The 18152-nt window shown below is 43.8% G+C and overlaps 1 protein-coding gene and 1 long non-coding RNA gene across 3 annotated transcripts in view; one reads left to right on the forward strand and one right to left on the reverse strand.

Annotated features, from left to right (window-relative positions):
• Positions 1 to 11475: 11475 nt before the first annotated feature.
• Positions 11476 to 15150, reverse strand: LOC311436179. Its single transcript, XR_014692646.1, has 3 exons — positions 14992 to 15150; positions 13698 to 13784; positions 11476 to 13045 (listed from the first exon to the last, which is right to left on the reverse strand). It is a non-coding gene; the product is annotated as an uncharacterized lncRNA (long non-coding RNA).
• Positions 15151 to 17334: 2184 nt separating this feature from the next.
• BBS12 (Bardet-Biedl syndrome 12) overlaps positions 17335 to 18152 on the forward strand; it is a 51690-nt gene continuing 50872 nt past the window's right edge. Inside the window, exon 1 of one of the 2 annotated variants that reach the window (XM_084518096.1) lies at positions 17335 to 17472. The gene's annotated coding sequence lies outside the window, so the exon portion shown is untranslated. Of the gene's footprint in view, positions 17667 to 18152 lie in introns of both variants that reach the window. The other variant, XR_014692651.1, reaches the window with a different exon arrangement.

Consider the following 18152-nt stretch of genomic DNA (forward strand, 5'->3'; position numbering starts at 1 on the left):
ATTAAATTGTATGCCTTTTGGAATGTGATGTGTCTTTAGATCTAACCTGCGCACTGATATTTACAGAAAGACAAATGTAACTTTTTTACTTTCAAACATTAATAGTCAAGAGAAGCCAATATTTTATTTGGTAAAAGCTTACCTCCTTATTCAGGTAAAACATTGTTCAGTATCATTTAACATCTCCTGTAAGTTCAGTGGAAGATGTCCTAATACAGGTTGATGTGGACTGCTGTGCCACACTAGTTCTGTGGGCCTGCACAGCGTTCTTTGTGCACAGTGGAGAGGGTATATAAGAGCTTTATTTATCTATTAATGATTCCTGTTTAACCACTGATCAGAAAGGCCAGGCTGGGCACTGGAAGCACAGCGAGCGCCGTGGCTGCGCTTTGCTCTAGGCTTCTTCCAAAGAATCTGTACTCCTGCCCTGCCCTTCCTGAAGGAGTCCAGGGCAGGCCACAATACGGGGCTCTCAAGGCTTGGTTGAGCCTCTAACCCAGCTCTGCATTTCTTCAGTATAAAGGAAGTATCCCAAACTAGAATATGAACCAAGCTTTCTCTAAGACTGCTATTGTGCATCGGTACGTACAAGACCAGATAGTAAGAGAGAGACATTACACTGGTATGAATCAGAGCACCCTGAGTCCACCTCTCCATCAGTTCTCAGTCTAGTACTGAGAAAGCTTTTCAGGTCTGATTAGTCATTTGTGTTAAGTGCAATAAATGCCAGAGAAACTAATAAAAAAAACACCAAACATCTCAGTAAGTGTGAGGCATAGCTGCTCTCTAGTGGACTTGTGAATAGTGTCAGCAGTGTAAAGACAGTTAACATCCCCAGAAGATAACCATGTAGGTGCTTCTTCTGGGTGACAGAAAGAAGATGAAAACTTCCTACACATTCTTGCTGTCTCTCACCTCCTTATGTAGCTGACTTACACCAGGGTTACTGTGAAGAATGCAAAAGCAACTCAAAAAAAATGCGTAGTGTCCAGTGCTGTGGTGAGTGATATTTCATTAAGTGTGTGTTTCACTTGCAGGGGCCAGTGCTTCTGTTTAGCATCATGCAAGAGTGGCAGGTATCTTACAGCTAAGGAAAACTCATGTATCGGAAAAGGTGTGCAAAGTACATGTGTTTATTTCCTTGTGCTAATGCTGTACAGAAAGAAAGCAGAGAAAAAAGGAATTACCTACTGCATGTAGGACTTTGACATTTGGGAAGGTGAGATCATCACGGGGTGAAACGTGACATTTCTGCTCCTGACCTCTGCAGCAGCAGCTTCACTGGCTCAGTGCTTGGGTGGCTCCCCTCTAGATGTCAAGGAATTCTGCTACGTCCACCAAATGCTCCCAGAATGACTCTGCTGCCTGTATTTGATTTCTTGATGGGCACTCCCTGAAAGAATTTCGGAACTAATCTATTGGTTGCATTCCTTTATTGCAGTAACTTCAGCAGCAGTCAGTGTCAGAGCTCATGAGCAGCCTTGCAGTAACTTAGGGTCCAAATAATGTAATTGAAACCCACTGAAGGTTTATGGATTTGCCTGAAAACAAACAAACAAACAAACAAATAAAAAAACAGTCTTTAATATGAGCAAAATGATGTGTATGACAAGTAAGCCAACGTAGTTTTTATACATTTGCAAGAAGGTTTGCTTATGATGTAGGAGGTATTTCACAAATAACTTTAGAAATAACCTGGACATCCCATTTCTTAGATTTCAATGTACATTACTGAGAAAAGTAATCCCACCATAAAGAAGTCTAGCAAAGTGTTGAAGAAATTAAAAAAAAAAAAATCTCTGTTATGAAGTTTGCACTTAACCGTTTGTGTATGTTAACTTTACCTTTAATAACAAGGTATTTTGGTGCAGTGCTAAATACGCTGTATTTGGAGTTTTATTACCTAATTCAATTTTGAATGGACAATAGCCCCCTTAGCCCACAGAAACTTATTTAAAAAGAAAGAAAAAAAGGGGAAAAAATGTTTTCCCAATTAGCTGGGGAAAAAACAAACAAACAAACAAACAAACAAACAATACAGGAAAAAGAGTTACCAAATGGTTCCTTTTGGTTCCACTCCAGTTAGGAGCATAGTGTGCTGCCTGGATAAAGTCCCAGGCCTCAAGAAGATACGACTCACTTTGAGCTGATTTGATTCCTAGAGTATTTTATAGTAGCAGTAGTGGTATGCACTTTGTATAATGGAAGATAGATGTTGGAGTAAATGTATTGTAATCACTTATAAAACTTGTAGAACACAAGTATGGAAGGTATAAGGAAGGGCTGAGGGCACTTTTAGTATATACAGCACCCCGTGTTGATGTAATTACATCGACAGAAAATGTCCTTCATCAAGAGAGCTCTTTCTACCTAGAAAGGGATGTAGTACATTCTGTTGGAAGAATTCAACCATAGGTTATATGTCTGCTGTTGGTACAGGATAGCTGGATCGGCAAGTGCTATTAAGTATAGGAAGTGTGGCACAGCCTTCTTCCTGGTGGTCTGTTGCTGAAGAAAAAAACTGCCTGAATGATGGCTGGGGAATCTAGGTGGAATTTCACCTTGGCTGGTGCTGTTAAAATTTCCATCTAGTATCTGGAAAGGGTTTGTTGTTTTTTTCATTATTGACCGTAACAGGAAACACAAAGGAGAAGTGCCGCCGTGTTCTGTTCTCATGTTGGCACTGCAGAAGTTTCTGAGGCATGGTTCTTTCACGCCACGGTCTGGCTTGGCGTCAGAAGGTTTGGAATATCTGTAGCCATTTCTGCATGAGAGCTGATGCTCAGGGGAGCACCAGGGATTTTTCTGCCAGCCTTCATGCTGTGGCTGTCCCTCTTCCCCAGGGCTCAGACACCACACCGGCTGTGGTGCATTGATAGCCTGCTAAGCAGAAAATGCCACACAGAAAGCTGCCCTTAGAGATACGAGGTGATAGGAGGTGATCCCAAATCTTAAAGGCACATAAAAAAAAGAGGAGTTATGGGTGAAGACATCTGCTCTTCAAGTACATTGTGATGACACCACGCTGCTCCAATTCATACAAAGCCAATCCGCATTCAGTTGATTTCAGCCTTGTAAGCTGATAAAACGCCTTCATGCTCATCTCAGCAATGTTAAAGCAATTCACTTCCCAAGTCCGTGCAGCCTGTGAAAGGAGGACACAGATGCATATGGCACTATGGCTAAACCAGTAGGAGGATGTGTAGAGAAGTGCATACTCACATTGGTATAGCCTGGGTGGTTCTCAGTACCTTGATACGAGAGAATACAAAGTCCAAATTTGCTACCCTTATTAACCACCAGATCCATCTGGTAGGGATGGGACGGGGATAACAAAATGGCTTACATGTGAAAGTTTTCAAAGATGAAAAATAAAAATAGGAAATTCTTTTTGTCTCTAGTGAACCTAGTGGGCTCTTCTGAAAGGTAGCCTTGATGTATGAAAATGTATCAGTCTGAGCTGTGCAGAGGTCACAATATATATTTGAAAACTAATATTTTCTACTTCCTTTTTGTTCAACTTCCTGTATGATGAGCCCAAGTTGTTTATTCTTCTGAATGATGCAATGGGTTAACGGATAGTATGTGGGTTATCAGTAAGGAAATCTGAAGGTACAAGGACCATAACAGTACCTTATGTTTCACTTTGATTAAACTGGTGGAATTCCGTGTAAATGGAAAATTGTGAAGGCGTATAGCCTTCATTTTATGAAGAGGATACAGTAGGAAGTAACTTAAAGCACAGAGTATCGTCTTATTTGTTACTGGTAAATAACAAAATGCCTTGAAGTCTTTCAACTGAAAATCCACACACTCTTTTTACAAAACATAAAATAAATGCTTAGTCCTTCCTGCAAAGGTGGAGATTTAAGGAAGTGTGAATGCTTAGAGGAAAGATGTAATGGATTTATTTAGGAACCAAGCTAAGGTACTAGGACGTGGCCATTCTCTAATTTAACTTGGACAAATGGCTGAGTTTTCTTTGGGAGAGTGCCTTGTGTGGCAATCGGCCTTTTGCATGGAAAAAAGTGATTTCTTCACTTGCCTTGGAAATCTAAGTAGGTGGAGGCTGTCGAAGAGTTTTTGAAGTGTATCCATGTTTTGTTTCTTTGCTTCTTCAGAGAGAGTGCTGCAATGCAGAATAAGTTCAATGGCCTTTTAGAAATAAAGAGTTGGTGCTCAGGGATGCTGCCTTACAGGGACCTCCGCAGGCCAGGCATTGTCCGAACCCTCGGTGCAATGCAGTCTGCACCCCTCCAGGTAAGGCACGAGAGGTGCTTGAGCATCTCTCCAAAGGTGACAGCCAGACAACAGTACGAGCAGTTACATTCACCACCGTGTAACTTCATGACTCTGAGCTACGCACAGGTATCAGGAACGTGCCCTTTGTATCTTAGGCAAAAATAGATTATATTTATCGTACGTGGATAGCAAGAAAGGTTTTCTTTGAGGTGGGTCTCCTCGCGTTGTTTTTTTTGTTTGTTTTGCTTTGCTTAACTGCTGTTGCTTAAATGGAGATCACTAATAATGTTTATTAAAAAAAGGCAGGGAGGGAATGCAGTTGGTTTACCCCACCTTAGGACTGCACGTTGGTGTTCTGAAACTAGGGTGGGGTGGTTTATATTTTGATAGACCATTATCTAGGAGGGAAGCAAATAACCCGAAACCTCCCCCTTTCAAGTGGCCATGTTCTAAATAGTGTTTTGTTCCTCGCTGATGACACCGCTGCTGATGTGCTGCACGGCTGTGCGTGAGAGGAGCTGGGAGCTAACGAGGTCACTCACACTCGAGGCTTCGGAGGTTTTATTCGCTGTGACTCAGTGTGGAGGGCAGCAGCACAAACCCCCGTGTCCTCCTGGGCTGCTTTTTCCATATGCTCCATTCACAGTGTAATGCTGAGCAGATCGTTAATTAATCCTAATAGATTACACACAAGGAAGTAAAGGAGCAATAAGAGGTTTAAAAATAATGAAGTTGTATCAGGTAAATCTTGTGCAAACAGTTTGTAAGTGCTGCTGGTTTATGCCCCAGCACCTCATGGGGCCACTCAATTACAGAGGCCGTGCTCATTGTGCCACTCCTGTCTTCCCTGGGCTGTCAAGAGGGGGAAGTGACTTCTTTTCCTTCTTCTAAGAGCTTTGAGTGAAAAATCTAAAATAAAAGCCCCAGCATGACGTTTAAACGATTAATATTAAATCTTTGACTGAGGACTGGACCTGACTGAAGTGCATAATCTAGGACATAGAAAAGGAGGAGAGTAGAGAAGAGTAGCCCACAGCTTCCTTTCCAGAAGCCCTGACTCTGGTTGACAGAGAGGTTACCCTAACAGCCCAGTAGAATAAGCAGGGCTTGGAGTCTGTGAGCTGCAGTGATCCTGTGGGCAGTGCTGTACTGCAGAGGGTGAGGGGAACTGAGCTGGAGCTGACTTCGTGCTAGAATAAAATCAGTTTTGAGCCAGGTTCCCCGCAGCTGGCTTGTGGTAGCATAGGCATCACATCAGTGCAAGAAATGCAGCCCACGTGCACCACTGGTTAAATAATCCTCGGGTACCTAGTTGGAGAGCTCAACAATGCTCTCAGGCTTACAGCTTGATTTTTGGGTGGTCCTATGTGGAGATGGGCGTTGGATTCAATGATTCTTGTGGGTCCCAACTGAGGAGATTTTATGATTCTACAGTCATTGCAGGATTTTTGCCTGAATGCAGTACACATTTATGGTTTGATAGACAATCTTGGCAGGAGTTACTTAAATACGAGATGAAAATACGAGAAAATGAGATGAAAATGTGAGAAGACTTAAATATGAGAAGAAACTTTTTCATAGTGAGGGTGACAGAACACTGGAACAGGCTGCCCAGGGGGGTTGTAGAATCTCCTTCTCTGGAGACATTCAAAAAACGCTTGGACATGTTCCTATGTGACCTGATCTTGGTGCTCCTGCTCCAGCAGGGGGATTGGACTAAATGATCTTTCAAGGTCCCTTCCAATCCCTAGCATTCTGTGATTCTTTGAGTTTGTCCATTGAGAGGTTTGAAGAGGAATGCAACTAACTGAACGACATTCTAGCCACTCTCCAAACTCCTCCTGTTGTTAAGATTGTTGCTCACATGTAGGTTGAAAAGGAGAAATATTAGGTCCCACATGAGGACATTTTTGCTGCCACTCTTGTTCAGAAAAAGGATTCATCATTGGAAATATTTGGCATGTGACATAGTCTTAGGAGAGGGTTGGAAGGAGCCCTGAGAGGTCACTTTATCTTCCCCACATCTATACTTGGTGTCTCTTTCTCATGTTTATTCACAACAGGTGCTGAGAACAGGCAATCTAAAGCAAGAATCAGGGCTCATGGCCCTTCAGGAGATGCAGGAACATCACACACGGGCCAATGCTAACAGAGGAAAGGAAGGCTGCTGTACACCTCTCCTGCAGCCCTGCTCCCCAAGGCCTGCAAGGTACACAGGCATGAATGTGATCTCATTATAAACGTCTAAAGGGAAAGAAAGAAACTATAGGTTAGACCTAGGGGGACTTTTCTGATAGGAGGAAGAAATACCTTGATCCCTTTTTGGAATTTTCTTCTCACCCCCATTCCCCTGAGTTTTCCTCCCTCTCCTTCTGTTCTTTTTGACTCTTTTCCTTTTTGCTTTTTGCCCTTTTACCATTACACTGCAGCACTGGAGCCCTCTGGCATCTTCCCCCCCCCCACACCAAACAGTAAATGTCCTTCTCCTGGTTGTGTGAGGTGGCAGTTGTTTGCTGGGGAGCCATGTGGCTGAGATTGTATCTCGTGATCGTGAACGTGGTCTTGTCCATGCTGGATGTCACCAGCTGAGGTAAGAACAACACCCGAGGGTCTGAGATTGGTACAGGACACTTACTGCACAGGTCATGTCAATATGCAGTTCGTAGGGGTGAAGATAAGGTTATAGAGGGTGTCTTGGAGAAAAAAGGTGAAGCAGAGTCCCACATCCTCTGTGTCTGGAAAAACAGCATTGTGACTCAGCAGTGCGCTTGCAGGAGACAGCTGCCCGTGGGGAGCTGAGCCCAGGGCTAGATGACCAAAAAGGTTCTTTGAAATTTGGGTTTCTTCTTAAGATTGGCAAGTGGGTAAAGACAGACCTGGGTGGTTGCAGAGCGTGGGATGCAGTCAGGGCCCAGCAGCAGAGGGGCAGTTCCTGGCTGGGCACCTGCACCTACCCAGCCCCTGCCTGTTTGTCTTGCCCTCGCCAGGAGGGATCCTCTCCAGCACCTTTGGGAACAGCTACTGCAGTGGAGGTGCGAAGCCACCTCCATGAAATCCTTTCTGGCAAACAGCTTTCCTAGGGTAATTACACCAGATAAGTCGGTTTAGTCAAAGCTCTGAAAGATAAAAGTACAGGCAATATTTTTCTCCTGAATTTATCGGTGAGAGATACATAGGTACATGACTTCATTGCCCTGTGTGTACCTCCTGCTGCAAGACCCAGGACCTGCATGTTCTTAGCATCAATAAAAATACCTACAGCATTAGTCACAGCGAGTGTCAGCCTGCAGTCATGCTGGCGGGCTTGTGGTTTGCTTTCCTTTCCTTGCTGCAAGTCTCAAAGCCCGGGTTCCCCATCTGGGCAAGAGATACTCTCCCAGACCTGGCTTATCCCTCTTATTACTTGTTATTTTAGCATCTGATTCCTCCTTATTCTGCAGTTTACGCTCCCCCTCGCTCTGGCCCTGAGAGCATGCCGGGGCTCGGTGCTCCTGCAGCATCATCAATTCTCCACTTATTCCTAAGTCTCAGAGGGAAAGTGTTCCTTCCTTTCCAGACTTGTTTTTCTCCTCTGCTGGGGCTGATTTAATAATAACTGGGTTATCGTTCTGCACTTCCAAGATCACTCAAAAGATGTTGCAGAAAACAAAGCTGTATTGTATTGAAACAGAAAACAACTTCAGAATAGAATGAATCACCCTTTCTTCAACCCCCAGCTAAAAAAAAAAAAAAAGATGATTCACTGTAGAAAGTCTGTGTGAGGTTTCTCAAATTCAGTTCTGGTTTATTATCTGTGAGGCAGTTCTGTGCCTGTCATTCTGGCAATGCGGTATCGCTTTACTTGAAAATGGTCTGGCGGTTTGATTGATTCATTCTGGGAGATGACTTTATTTTGTTGGTAAATTTAAAGGCTATTTTTGCTTATATCATCAAGAACGTATGGCATATTATTTAAGACTACAGACTATTTTGGAAAATTTAAGTAAATGTATAAGAAATTATAACAAGTAATGCAATAAAAATGCAGCACAATTAAAACCAGTGAAAGGAGATGCTTCTTAGCACTGTAGGAGTTTTTGCCTTAGCAGTACCAAGGGCAAGACCTTGGTGAGAGTCCAAGCAGCTAGGCTATACCTGGTAACTTACCTAAAACAGGTAAAAAGAAACCATCGGAGCCAGTGCATTCCCTGGGGTGCAGAAGCTGTGCCCGCTGCAGCGGGCTGCTGGTGCTCCCTCGGCTGGGTGCTGCTGGCTTTCAGGCTTCTGCAGCCTCTGTGAGGCACTCCCTTGGCAAGCAGGGTTTGTGCAGGATTTGGTGGGTTGCTGGCTGACTTGCTGTATGTTGGGGTTTCAGGGACAGTGCTCTCCCTGCCTTCACCCAAATTCATGACTGTGTTGGTGAAATCAGACCAAAAGTCTGCTGCGGTGTGAGGTTATGTTCCCATTTCTGTGTAGTGACCGGGGGGAGCGTTTTGTGATCCACGTGGAAACATACGTTGCTCATGTGGGCTTTCTGTCTACTTTTATTATATTCTCCCTCAGTCCTCCAAGAGGAGGACCACAAAGCTGCTGTGGTGGAAGTCAAACTGTGTGCATGAGCTGTGGGAGCCCTCCAGAAACCTGTCCTGGGGACTGGTCAGGGAGGGTGAGGGAAATTTCTTGAGCCCACAACAACTTGCACTGGATTTAAACAAAAGCTTTAAATGCAGTATTTAAATGTTCTTTATTTTGCATTTCCCTAACAAGTGTTTTTCCCAAGTTATTCCAAAAAGACTGGAAGTAACCAAGCATTGCTGCAAAGGAGCTGAGAAGTGCCCCATGCTCCTCCCGAGCACTGCTGCAGCTGGCAGCCCCCGGGCATGTTCCCTGCGTGCTCTCACCCTGCAGGTCAGTGCAGCACTGGGGGACTTCTGGAGGAGGTGTGTTTAAGAGGGTGGCAAAAGTTAGCAAAACAAAGGCTGCCGTGAAGACCTATCATGACCTAGGTGTGATAGTTTTGGCAGTGCTGACGTGGGTTCTGGGAGATGGCAGAAAAAGGGCACATGAGGTCAAATGGTCCAGCTCTTTGACTCTTTGTTCAAGGCTGCGTGGAGCAGAAATCAAAAACTGCCATATGGCGAAAGCTTTCAATGAATGGCTTTTGATTAATTCTTGTGAAGCTGGTGGGAGGTGGAAATATGAAGAGGAATCAGCACCGAGTGTGGCCAGAAGCACTGCTGACGGGGCAAACTTTCTCTCTTGGCAGAGGCACAATGGCAGCAGCGACATAGAAATTGATCTGCAGCATGCACACAAAGCATATGCATTGGCAGTTTCCCCAGACAGACTTTGTAAGGATTGCCAACCAATCAAACTGCCTCTTAACCTAATTGTACCAGTCTGCACACTTTGTTAGACACACTTTTGAAGGAGCTATCAACCAAGTTTAGCATAAAACGGCAAAAGTGACAGACTTGATTTGTAACACAAAAGAGAGAGCTGGTGTGCTTTGTTCTGAGGAAATTGCTTTTCAGAGGCGTTCTTCCTAGTGTGCTGGTGTAGTTGTATTCATGTGGGGAAAAATTAACATCCCTTAGCCATAACTGAACTTCCAGCTGGATGTATCATGGGGGAAAAATAGATATTTTTCATGCCTTCAGTTTGTTCTGTGACTGTGAGATCTCACACCAGTACATGCCCATCTCTTAGGGGCAGAAATGGCAGTCTTAATCCCATTTCAGAATGTGATGAGTGCTCAGCCAGCTGCTTTTTCCAGGCTTATGCATAAGATAGTGGATTTTAATTGTGAGCATTGCTTCAAGCATAGCCAGTTTGGATGTCCAAGTTTTGCCATGAAAAGGTAGAGCACAGCAAGATGAATGTCTGCAGTTACAGCCCGTAGCTGAGCCGTGATAGCTGAGGGTATGAGCACCTGTGGTTCATCTCAGTGCTGAATGAGTTGGGTAGCTTCAGCAGCACACCCAGGTACTGTGCCTCTTCTTCCTCTCTCCTGTTTGACTTCTATTAAAAGTCAACAACTGGATCTTTGGTTAGACCAGCTGTGGTCATTTTCTTACTTAGCTTATGTTGAATTGGTAAATCCCAGTGAAGCGTAATAATATGTTAAATATCTTGCATTACAATGCACATACTCCTTTGGAGCCACCTCAGTCTTTTTTTTTGGGGGGGGGGGAGGGACATGACGTTGGCATGTGAGATGGGAAACCTGGCTGCTGAGATTTCTGCCCTGGGATTGACACAGCAGGCTTCCCAGAAAAAGCACTGTTTCTGTTTAGGTAGTTGCTGATACTGAATTCTCCAAGTACCACATCCACATTTCCAAGCTTCAGTTTCCCAGGTAATTTTGTATGTCTGGCTGCTCTGCTTGTACTTAATGGTGTTCTAAGTCAAATGTGTTTGTGCCACTTGTGGAGTGATTTTTTCAGTACACTGCTAGAAGACAGCATATCTGTTCAGTGGAGGGCAACAAAGCTCAGAAAAAAGATGCCAAGATGGGCCTAGACAGCAAACTTCAGGTGTGTTTACTATACTGTAAGGCAGCAGAAGTGGTGGGTGAGATTAGTCATGTGGAAGAGAGAACTGGTGTGTTTTGTTCAGGGCAATTTGCTGCCATTATTGGAGTTGGATATACTGCACTGAGTTCAAAACCAGCAACAGCAGAAACAATTGTTCAGCCTGAAAAGAAATAGTGGGAGATCTTCAGTCAGACTGGCAAGCCACAGCTTCCCTTCCCCAACCTTGATTCACTTACATCCATAAGTCTTCACAGCTACAGCAACACAAGCACTGCCGTTTCTCATGTGCATGTCAGTGCCCCTTTCCTCAGCAGCTGGAGAGCTGGGAATATCCAGAAGCTGTCAGTAGACAACTCTCCATGTGCAAGTGTCAAAACCTGCACCTTCAGAAACCTCGGTGGGCATTGTGGTCACAAGTGCTAGCTCCTGGGCGCATGCTGGTGTCAATTTGTTCACTGCCTGTGTTTTCAAAACGCAAGTGTCAGCGTGCAAACTTGGGCTGTTTTGTGGCTTAAGCAAGCATGAGGACGTTCACACCTTGTTTTCATGGGTGCCCAGGCGATGTCTTTTGCTTAGAAATGTACCCCTTCAGCATCAAATAATGAATAAGCTATGACTAAACCTGGACGCTGGAACTACCACCGAGAATATCGAGCATGTGAACAGTGATAAGGCAGCGTTTTAAAAGGAGCAGATAAGAACAAGACAGCATAATGGGAGCTTTTTAGAATATCTTCATTTAATGAAGTTATAATATAGAAATGTAGGCTGATCTTCACTCACTTGTACCATTTTACAATTTGCAGTCCCATACAGTAGATTGTTATTCAAACTCTGATTTGCTCACACACTTGAATTTCTGAGGATAAAATTTGCTCCTCAGTATATAGAGAGATACTTTGTAAATTTGTCCTTAATCGCAGTCAAAGACAAACCTGTCTGCCAAAGCAGTGTTCAGCCAGCAGAAAGTTTTCCAGCAGCGGGTAATTCCCAGATATTGAAAAAGTTGTCAGACATCACAAATTCTTGTTCAAGATTGCTTTTAAAACGATATCTATCTACTGCAGCTGGAAGTGACATTAAGAGGGGTTTTTACTTGGCTGGTACCATAGAAGGTCAAGTTTCGCTTATCAGCCTCGGACTCAGATATTCCATGCGGTTCTCGCTTGAATTCAATAAAGCCGCTAAACTTTGATGACTATGAAGTCAACTTAAATGTGTTCTTCTGTGAACTTAAGCCCTGGATAACCTAAAATAAATTATTTTGCAGCTACTAAGGAAAAGGCATAGCAGCAGTGCAGTGCAATTTGGAAAAGTTCTGCAGCATAACCGAATGAATCCCTTTCCTGTGCACATATAATCTGTCTTAAGGTGGAAGCTTTTATTTCAAGCTAACTACTTCCATTAAAAACTCTGCAATGCTTCAGATTGTAACTTGATTTTGTAGTTTGCCGTGCTGCTGCTGCTTTTGTCCCATGGAGTTTTACTTGAGTATTTGTTCTTACAGATCTGCCCTTTGCTCCAAATCATGCCTATCACCAAGTCACCTGCAGTACCCGGGATGAAGATTTCTGCAATCAGTTTTGATACTCAGTGTTAAAGCCATTCGGCAAAGTATCAGAAAACACTTGTGCATGTTTTCTATACACAGTAATCAAGTGAGAGGAATAGCAGAAGGTTTAGGACAGAATGAAGCCAACCATGCTATGTGCCTCAAGGAATGACCCAAATGATGCGATAGGTTTGTAAATAGAAGGAAGCTGTTGAAGAAAGATGTGTTTATCTGTATACTTGTGGAGTCACATTAAAACATGGCCAATCTTACCAAGTTTCACAATGAATAGTAAGTGGGAACTGAAAAAAACAAACTGTTGCCTGAACATTGTTACCGTAAATGAAGAGGAAAAGAAACACTGTAGGTGGGGATAGTAGTTCTGAGCCATTCCTTTGGTGTCTTATATGTAACTGTCCCGAAAAACCCCAATAGGACTTCACCGTCAGAAATCTCCCGTTCTGCAGACTGCCTGTCTATTCTCTTCTTGGCGGTCACAATCCCCAAGCACCTCTGACAACAGAAAAAAAAAGAATATCATCTGACGTATTTCACATTTCCACTTCTGTTCAGTGATCGTTTTTCCTTCTGTCTGCGGTTGTTTGACCTTGGTCCCGTTATTCAAGTGAGCACAGAGAAAAGTGGAAACACGTCTACATTTTTTTATTCCTGCATGCCAGGACACAGCACAGCTCCCATGGTCAGAGATGGAATCAGGCCTTGAAGCTAAACTGTTCTGTAAAAACAAAAGGATGTTGTGATTATGGCTCAGTAATCATCATTTTTTTCAGCCAAAGGCGGTTATTTTACAGGCTGGCCGATGAAGATAGTGAGTGTTGAATTTTCCCCCAGCTTTGGCTTTTGAACCATGGAGGAGATGGTAGGAAAGCACCGATCAGGTGCCAAACAGAAGCTACTATGCAGCCAACGATCAGCCCTACATTCTGCAGAATTTTCCCTTGCATGTGGTACATTGTGCGTGTTCAGGCCCTCTTCTCGGCCAGCTGCTCAGCTGCAACAAAGATTTCGGTCCTGGTGGAGCAGGGAGCAAAGAGGGATGGATGTTTTGGGATAAAAGCTGACCTGCTGTTTTCCAGCCCACAAGCTGGCTGCTTTGCACGGGCAGCTGTGGTGACTCAGTCCTGAGCGGCCACAGGCAGTCAGAAAATAGCAATGTTGTGGTGTGGCCTCTGCTCCATCCTATTTGGCAAATCACCCTTTAAACTGACCACTGCAGTTTTCCTCTCCCAGTCTCAGCACTCAGACTGCTCACCTGTTGAATATCCAAGTATAACGGTACTGCTTGGACCAGTGCTTTCAAAAGGAAGGCTTGGAAATTGCGTGCAAAAATTGTCCCCTGCATGTTGACACCTCAATATAGTGCCTACCTTCAGAAGCGCTGCTCTGAAAACCCCGGACTTTATCTTCAGTGACATTTTGCTGAGATCTGTTATCTGTGTGGTTCTGTGAGTGACCTAGAATAAGAAGAGCAGGATTCTTGTTTTTAGAAATGGAAAAAATTGCCCTTTAGGGAGTGCTCTACAGAAATACTTGGGGACATACGGGGTGGCCGTCTGCCTTTGCTTCAGCTATCCTCGATTAAGGTGCTCTTTCTAAGCAGCAGTGGAATTGCCCGGTGCCAGCGGACGGGATGCAAAAGCAGCTGGAGATGACCAAGGAAGTTTTTGCTCACAGTGTTACTGGCCTGGGGCAAACAGGGTCGGGGCCAAAGCAGATTTTGTCATGTCAGCTGCAGCAGGGAGCAGAAGCTTGAGGCTGGGCTCCTGCTTAATGCCTGGGAGCAGCATACAAGTTCGGGGTGATTTGTGTGGGCAGCTGAGGATGTCAGACGGATTTGGGCTATGCAATTCTGCTGATTGACGCTGCACAGAGGCTAGCAGCACCTTTGTATCCATCAAAAATCAAGAAGCATGAAAATACTGTGCAACCATTTGATATTATCATGTTGCCACTCCAAAGACCCTAATGCTAGCTTAGGGGAAAACCAGCCTCTGCCTTATCTTCACTAGGATTTCACTTTGAGTTAGCCAACTCCCATTAAGAAATCTTTTTTTTTCAGAGGTAAGCCGAGGCCTAAAGAGCAGAAGGTATAGCTTCTACTAGAAGGAGGAGGATCTTTAAAATTACGGGATGTGGAGGGGTGTTACAGGACTCAGTCTTGTGTCTTAAGGAGTTGGTCAAAGCTGCCTAAGGAAGGGGTCCTCTCGCAGTTTCCCAAATGTAATCCTTTTCTGATTAAATAACGAAGGAGGAAAGGCTTTGCTGGAAGGGCATGTGAGAGGCAGAGACCTGTATAATATTTAGTCTGGGCAAACTGACGTTAGGAATAGAAAGATTTACAGGATCCACTGGACTGTTGTTCTGTATCAGAAATATGCAGGAAGAATTTCTGTGCTGGGAAAAATCTGCTTCTACATCCTACAAGTTAAATATTTGGAAGAAGTTATCAGCAGCACAAGATCTTCCTCTCTTTGGCAGCCTACCCAAGGAAAAATAAAAACGGACAAACTGTACTGGGACCTATCACTCTTAATCCAGAATACACTGATCTGCACATGTGCACTTCGACAGGTTCGGCATAGAAATACAAAGCAGGAATAGCAGCTTAAATAAGGGCTAGAGTCTTCCCAAAGCCAAGCAGACACTGTTCTATAGTCTTACCTTTTTAGTGTGCATTCTTCCTCCAAATTACTCATCCATAAAATGCAAATGTCAGTTCTGAAATGAAAGCTGTGCAAAGGAAAAAAAGAATGATTAAACCATTTGCCTTTGCCAATGGTTTGAAGAGAAAAGCTCATGTCTGCAGTGCTGCATTTCTTTGGGGTAGGAAGCAAGTGGGTCTGCAAAGAGGCTTCTTAAAATAAAACAATATCAGTCTAACCGCTGGTTCCGCCTGTACATTGGTGCATCGGCCGGCTTGTGGGGGCTTCTCTTACTCAAAAGTGAACTGAGACTGACAGTAACATTTGTTTACCAAGCATCTGATCAACCACATATAACCTTTGCCAAAGGAGCTAAACTAGAAAGAAAGAAAAAAAAGAGTAATGCATTATTTAGGGCAGCAATGTAACTTTTAGGGATTATTAAAAATGAGAAACAAGCACAGGTCATTAGCACATATGCTACTGGAATGAAGTGTGGCAGAAACCAGAAGATGGTTGTTTTTTCTAGGTAAAGATTGCTAAAAGGAATGCATGGGACGGCACTGAGATGATATGGCAGTGAAGAAGACAATAGAAAAAGGAAATAAAGAATATTGGTACAACAAGATCTGAACGAAGAAGTCTCCAGCTACAGACCAGATACTTTACTGCTTAAATAGTGTGCTTGATTCCTTTTAATTCAGATGTGCAAATTTGGGCTTCAAAATTCCTAAAATTTGCATGAAAGGGAAGACGTGTGGCAGAGATGTGTCTCGTCTCATCGCATCTCAAGAGGAGATAGTAATCAAACATCTTCAAGGAGAACCTGGCATTGTCCTTGGGGAATGCTTTTCCTAAAAGCCCAATTTTATTCTAAAAAATAAAAAAAAAAATAAAAATTTTTTTTTTTTGCTTTTAGAGGAAGAAAGGGAGTGTCTTCTTTGGGTGCATTGCTTTGGAGTCTGGATTACAGCCAGTGTAGGTTGAAGTTCCCTGTTACTTCTACTCAGCACTTGCTTCTTTGTGGCTCAGAGGCAGTTTTCATGTCACTGAGGAATCACTCTTCAATGATTATGGCTGTTATTAAACTTCACTTAAAATAATTGATCTGAGTCCAAGAACATACATGTAAATGTAATCTTCACAGCTCTTCCATGGACAGCCTCTAACAGTTCTGGAACAAGACTGCCGTGTTTTACCTGAGGGAGGGGGAAGGTGTCATCCTTGCTAGCATCATAAAAATCCCTTCCTCAAGCACAGCCAGGTGACAAACCCCAAGCATCTTGCTGCTAGGGTCTCTCTAGAGATTGGCAAGGAAATTGCCTGAAGCACCTTCCACCAAGGCTGCTGTGGCTGAAGGTAGCAGGGCCAACCACATCTTCCTCATCAGGAGGAGCTGGCTCGGGCTTCAGAACTGAGTGTTTCCTAATATCTCCTTAATAACCTGTTCTGTAATTTCCTTAGTGGAGAAAGCAGTGGTGTCAGAGGATGAGAGATCCAGAGGGGAAAAAGGCTGGAAGGCAGATGGTTTGGGTAAGGCAAGAGGGGGCTGGACAAGAGAAGGAGTTGACAGGGCTCCACAGTGGTGGGAGCAGCAGAGGAAAAAAAGAAGGGAAAAAAAAAAAAAAAAAAAAAAAAAAAAAGGTAGTGGCAGAAGAAAGACATAAATAAAAGAGGACGGGAGGTGTCTGTGCTACAGGGGTAGTGGCATGGCAAGAAATGAGATTAAGGTCAAGGGACAGAGGCCAGTGCTGGGGCTGTCTGTGTCCCAGCTACCCTGGTCACAAAGCGCAGGTATCCGCCTGATTTCTGAACAGGGAGTGCAGGCTTCCCTTTTGTTTTAAACGTTGGAAACCTAATCAGTGCAGCAATTCTACCTTGCCTCAACAGAAATCCCCGAAAAACCTTGTTCAGAGTTCAGGATCCTTTGTGCAAAGTTAAGAAATACCCTGACAGCATTACAGCTCCTTTCTTCATGATGCTGCTGTGTTTATGCCCTTCCCACCCACCTTTCTTTTTTCAAGGCTGTGGCTATGGCTTGTACTGTGAGAAAAGTCTTTAAAAGTCCCCAAAAATTTGAAAATCGTGAGTCAGACTCCCTCAAAAGAGAGGGGAGGGGATTTTTTTTGGTCTATGTAACCAACGCTTCTTGTGTGTGTACGTGCATGAGGCAGAACTTTTTGGCCTGTGGATAGGGGACAATATCTGTGTGATGGTGAGGGGCTTTCAGCTGCTCCCTAGATTGTGAATGCTGAAGTCAGGCTGTGTCCTCTCATTCCCCTCCCACCTGCCCTTCATCCCAGCAATTAATTCTGCCCCGATTTCCTTATCCTCCACTGACCTTCTCTGTTAAGGCATTTATAGAAGCCCTTTTGCTTTCCCTCCCAGGCTGGTTGCAATGCTCAGCAAGCTGCAAAGACCAAGAATTTTGCAATGCAGAGCCAGAAATTGTGCATTTCCTGGATGCCCAGCTTAGGATACTCGGGACTTGGATTAAGAGGTGAGCGCTACAGGTGTCAGAAAGTAGGGCCTTGTGCTAGGAATTGGCACAAAAACATGCAGGCCTGGGAAGATTTGGCTCTCAGCATGAGAATCTCGTTGATTTTCCTGATTGTGTTGCTTTTGTTTTTTCTCGGCTTCGTGTTGCGAGAGAAAGATGGAAACGATACTATGCTGCTTTGCAGCTGTTCGCAAGTAAGTGGGCTTGTGTTTGTAAGGAGGAAGGAGATTTGGATGAGCTCACCTCATAACATTATTGTGTTTATATACAGAAGCTTATGCTGTATTTACATAGTACACAAAATAATGCAAAAAATGAGAAGCTAAATGAGTGAGTAATTTTTTGTCAGTAGCAAGAATTGTATAGAAAAATCTGTTTAAATCATGCGATTAAAAACTAGTAATCATAGTTAACAAGGGACTTAACTAAGCCAAAATAGTTATTGCTGCTCTTAACTATAAAAGCTTGGCTTTGTAAACGCACTGCTCTTTCCTGGCAATTTCCTGTGTTTCCAGAGAGCCAGACAGCTTCTGGTCCTGTTGAAGCTGCTCTGCTCTGTATCTGGAATTTCCTTTTCAAGCTGCCTGATGTGGAAGGACTAAATTCAGTTGCAGCATAGCCGTAGGTTGTATTGTAGTGTATGCCTCCACGGTCTCCTCTAAACCCAGTATTTTTCACCC

This window comes from Aythya ferina (assembly GCF_964211825.1).
Source record: "Aythya ferina genome assembly, chromosome: 4".
In the NCBI taxonomy this organism is placed as follows: Eukaryota; Metazoa; Chordata; class Aves; order Anseriformes; family Anatidae; genus Aythya; species Aythya ferina.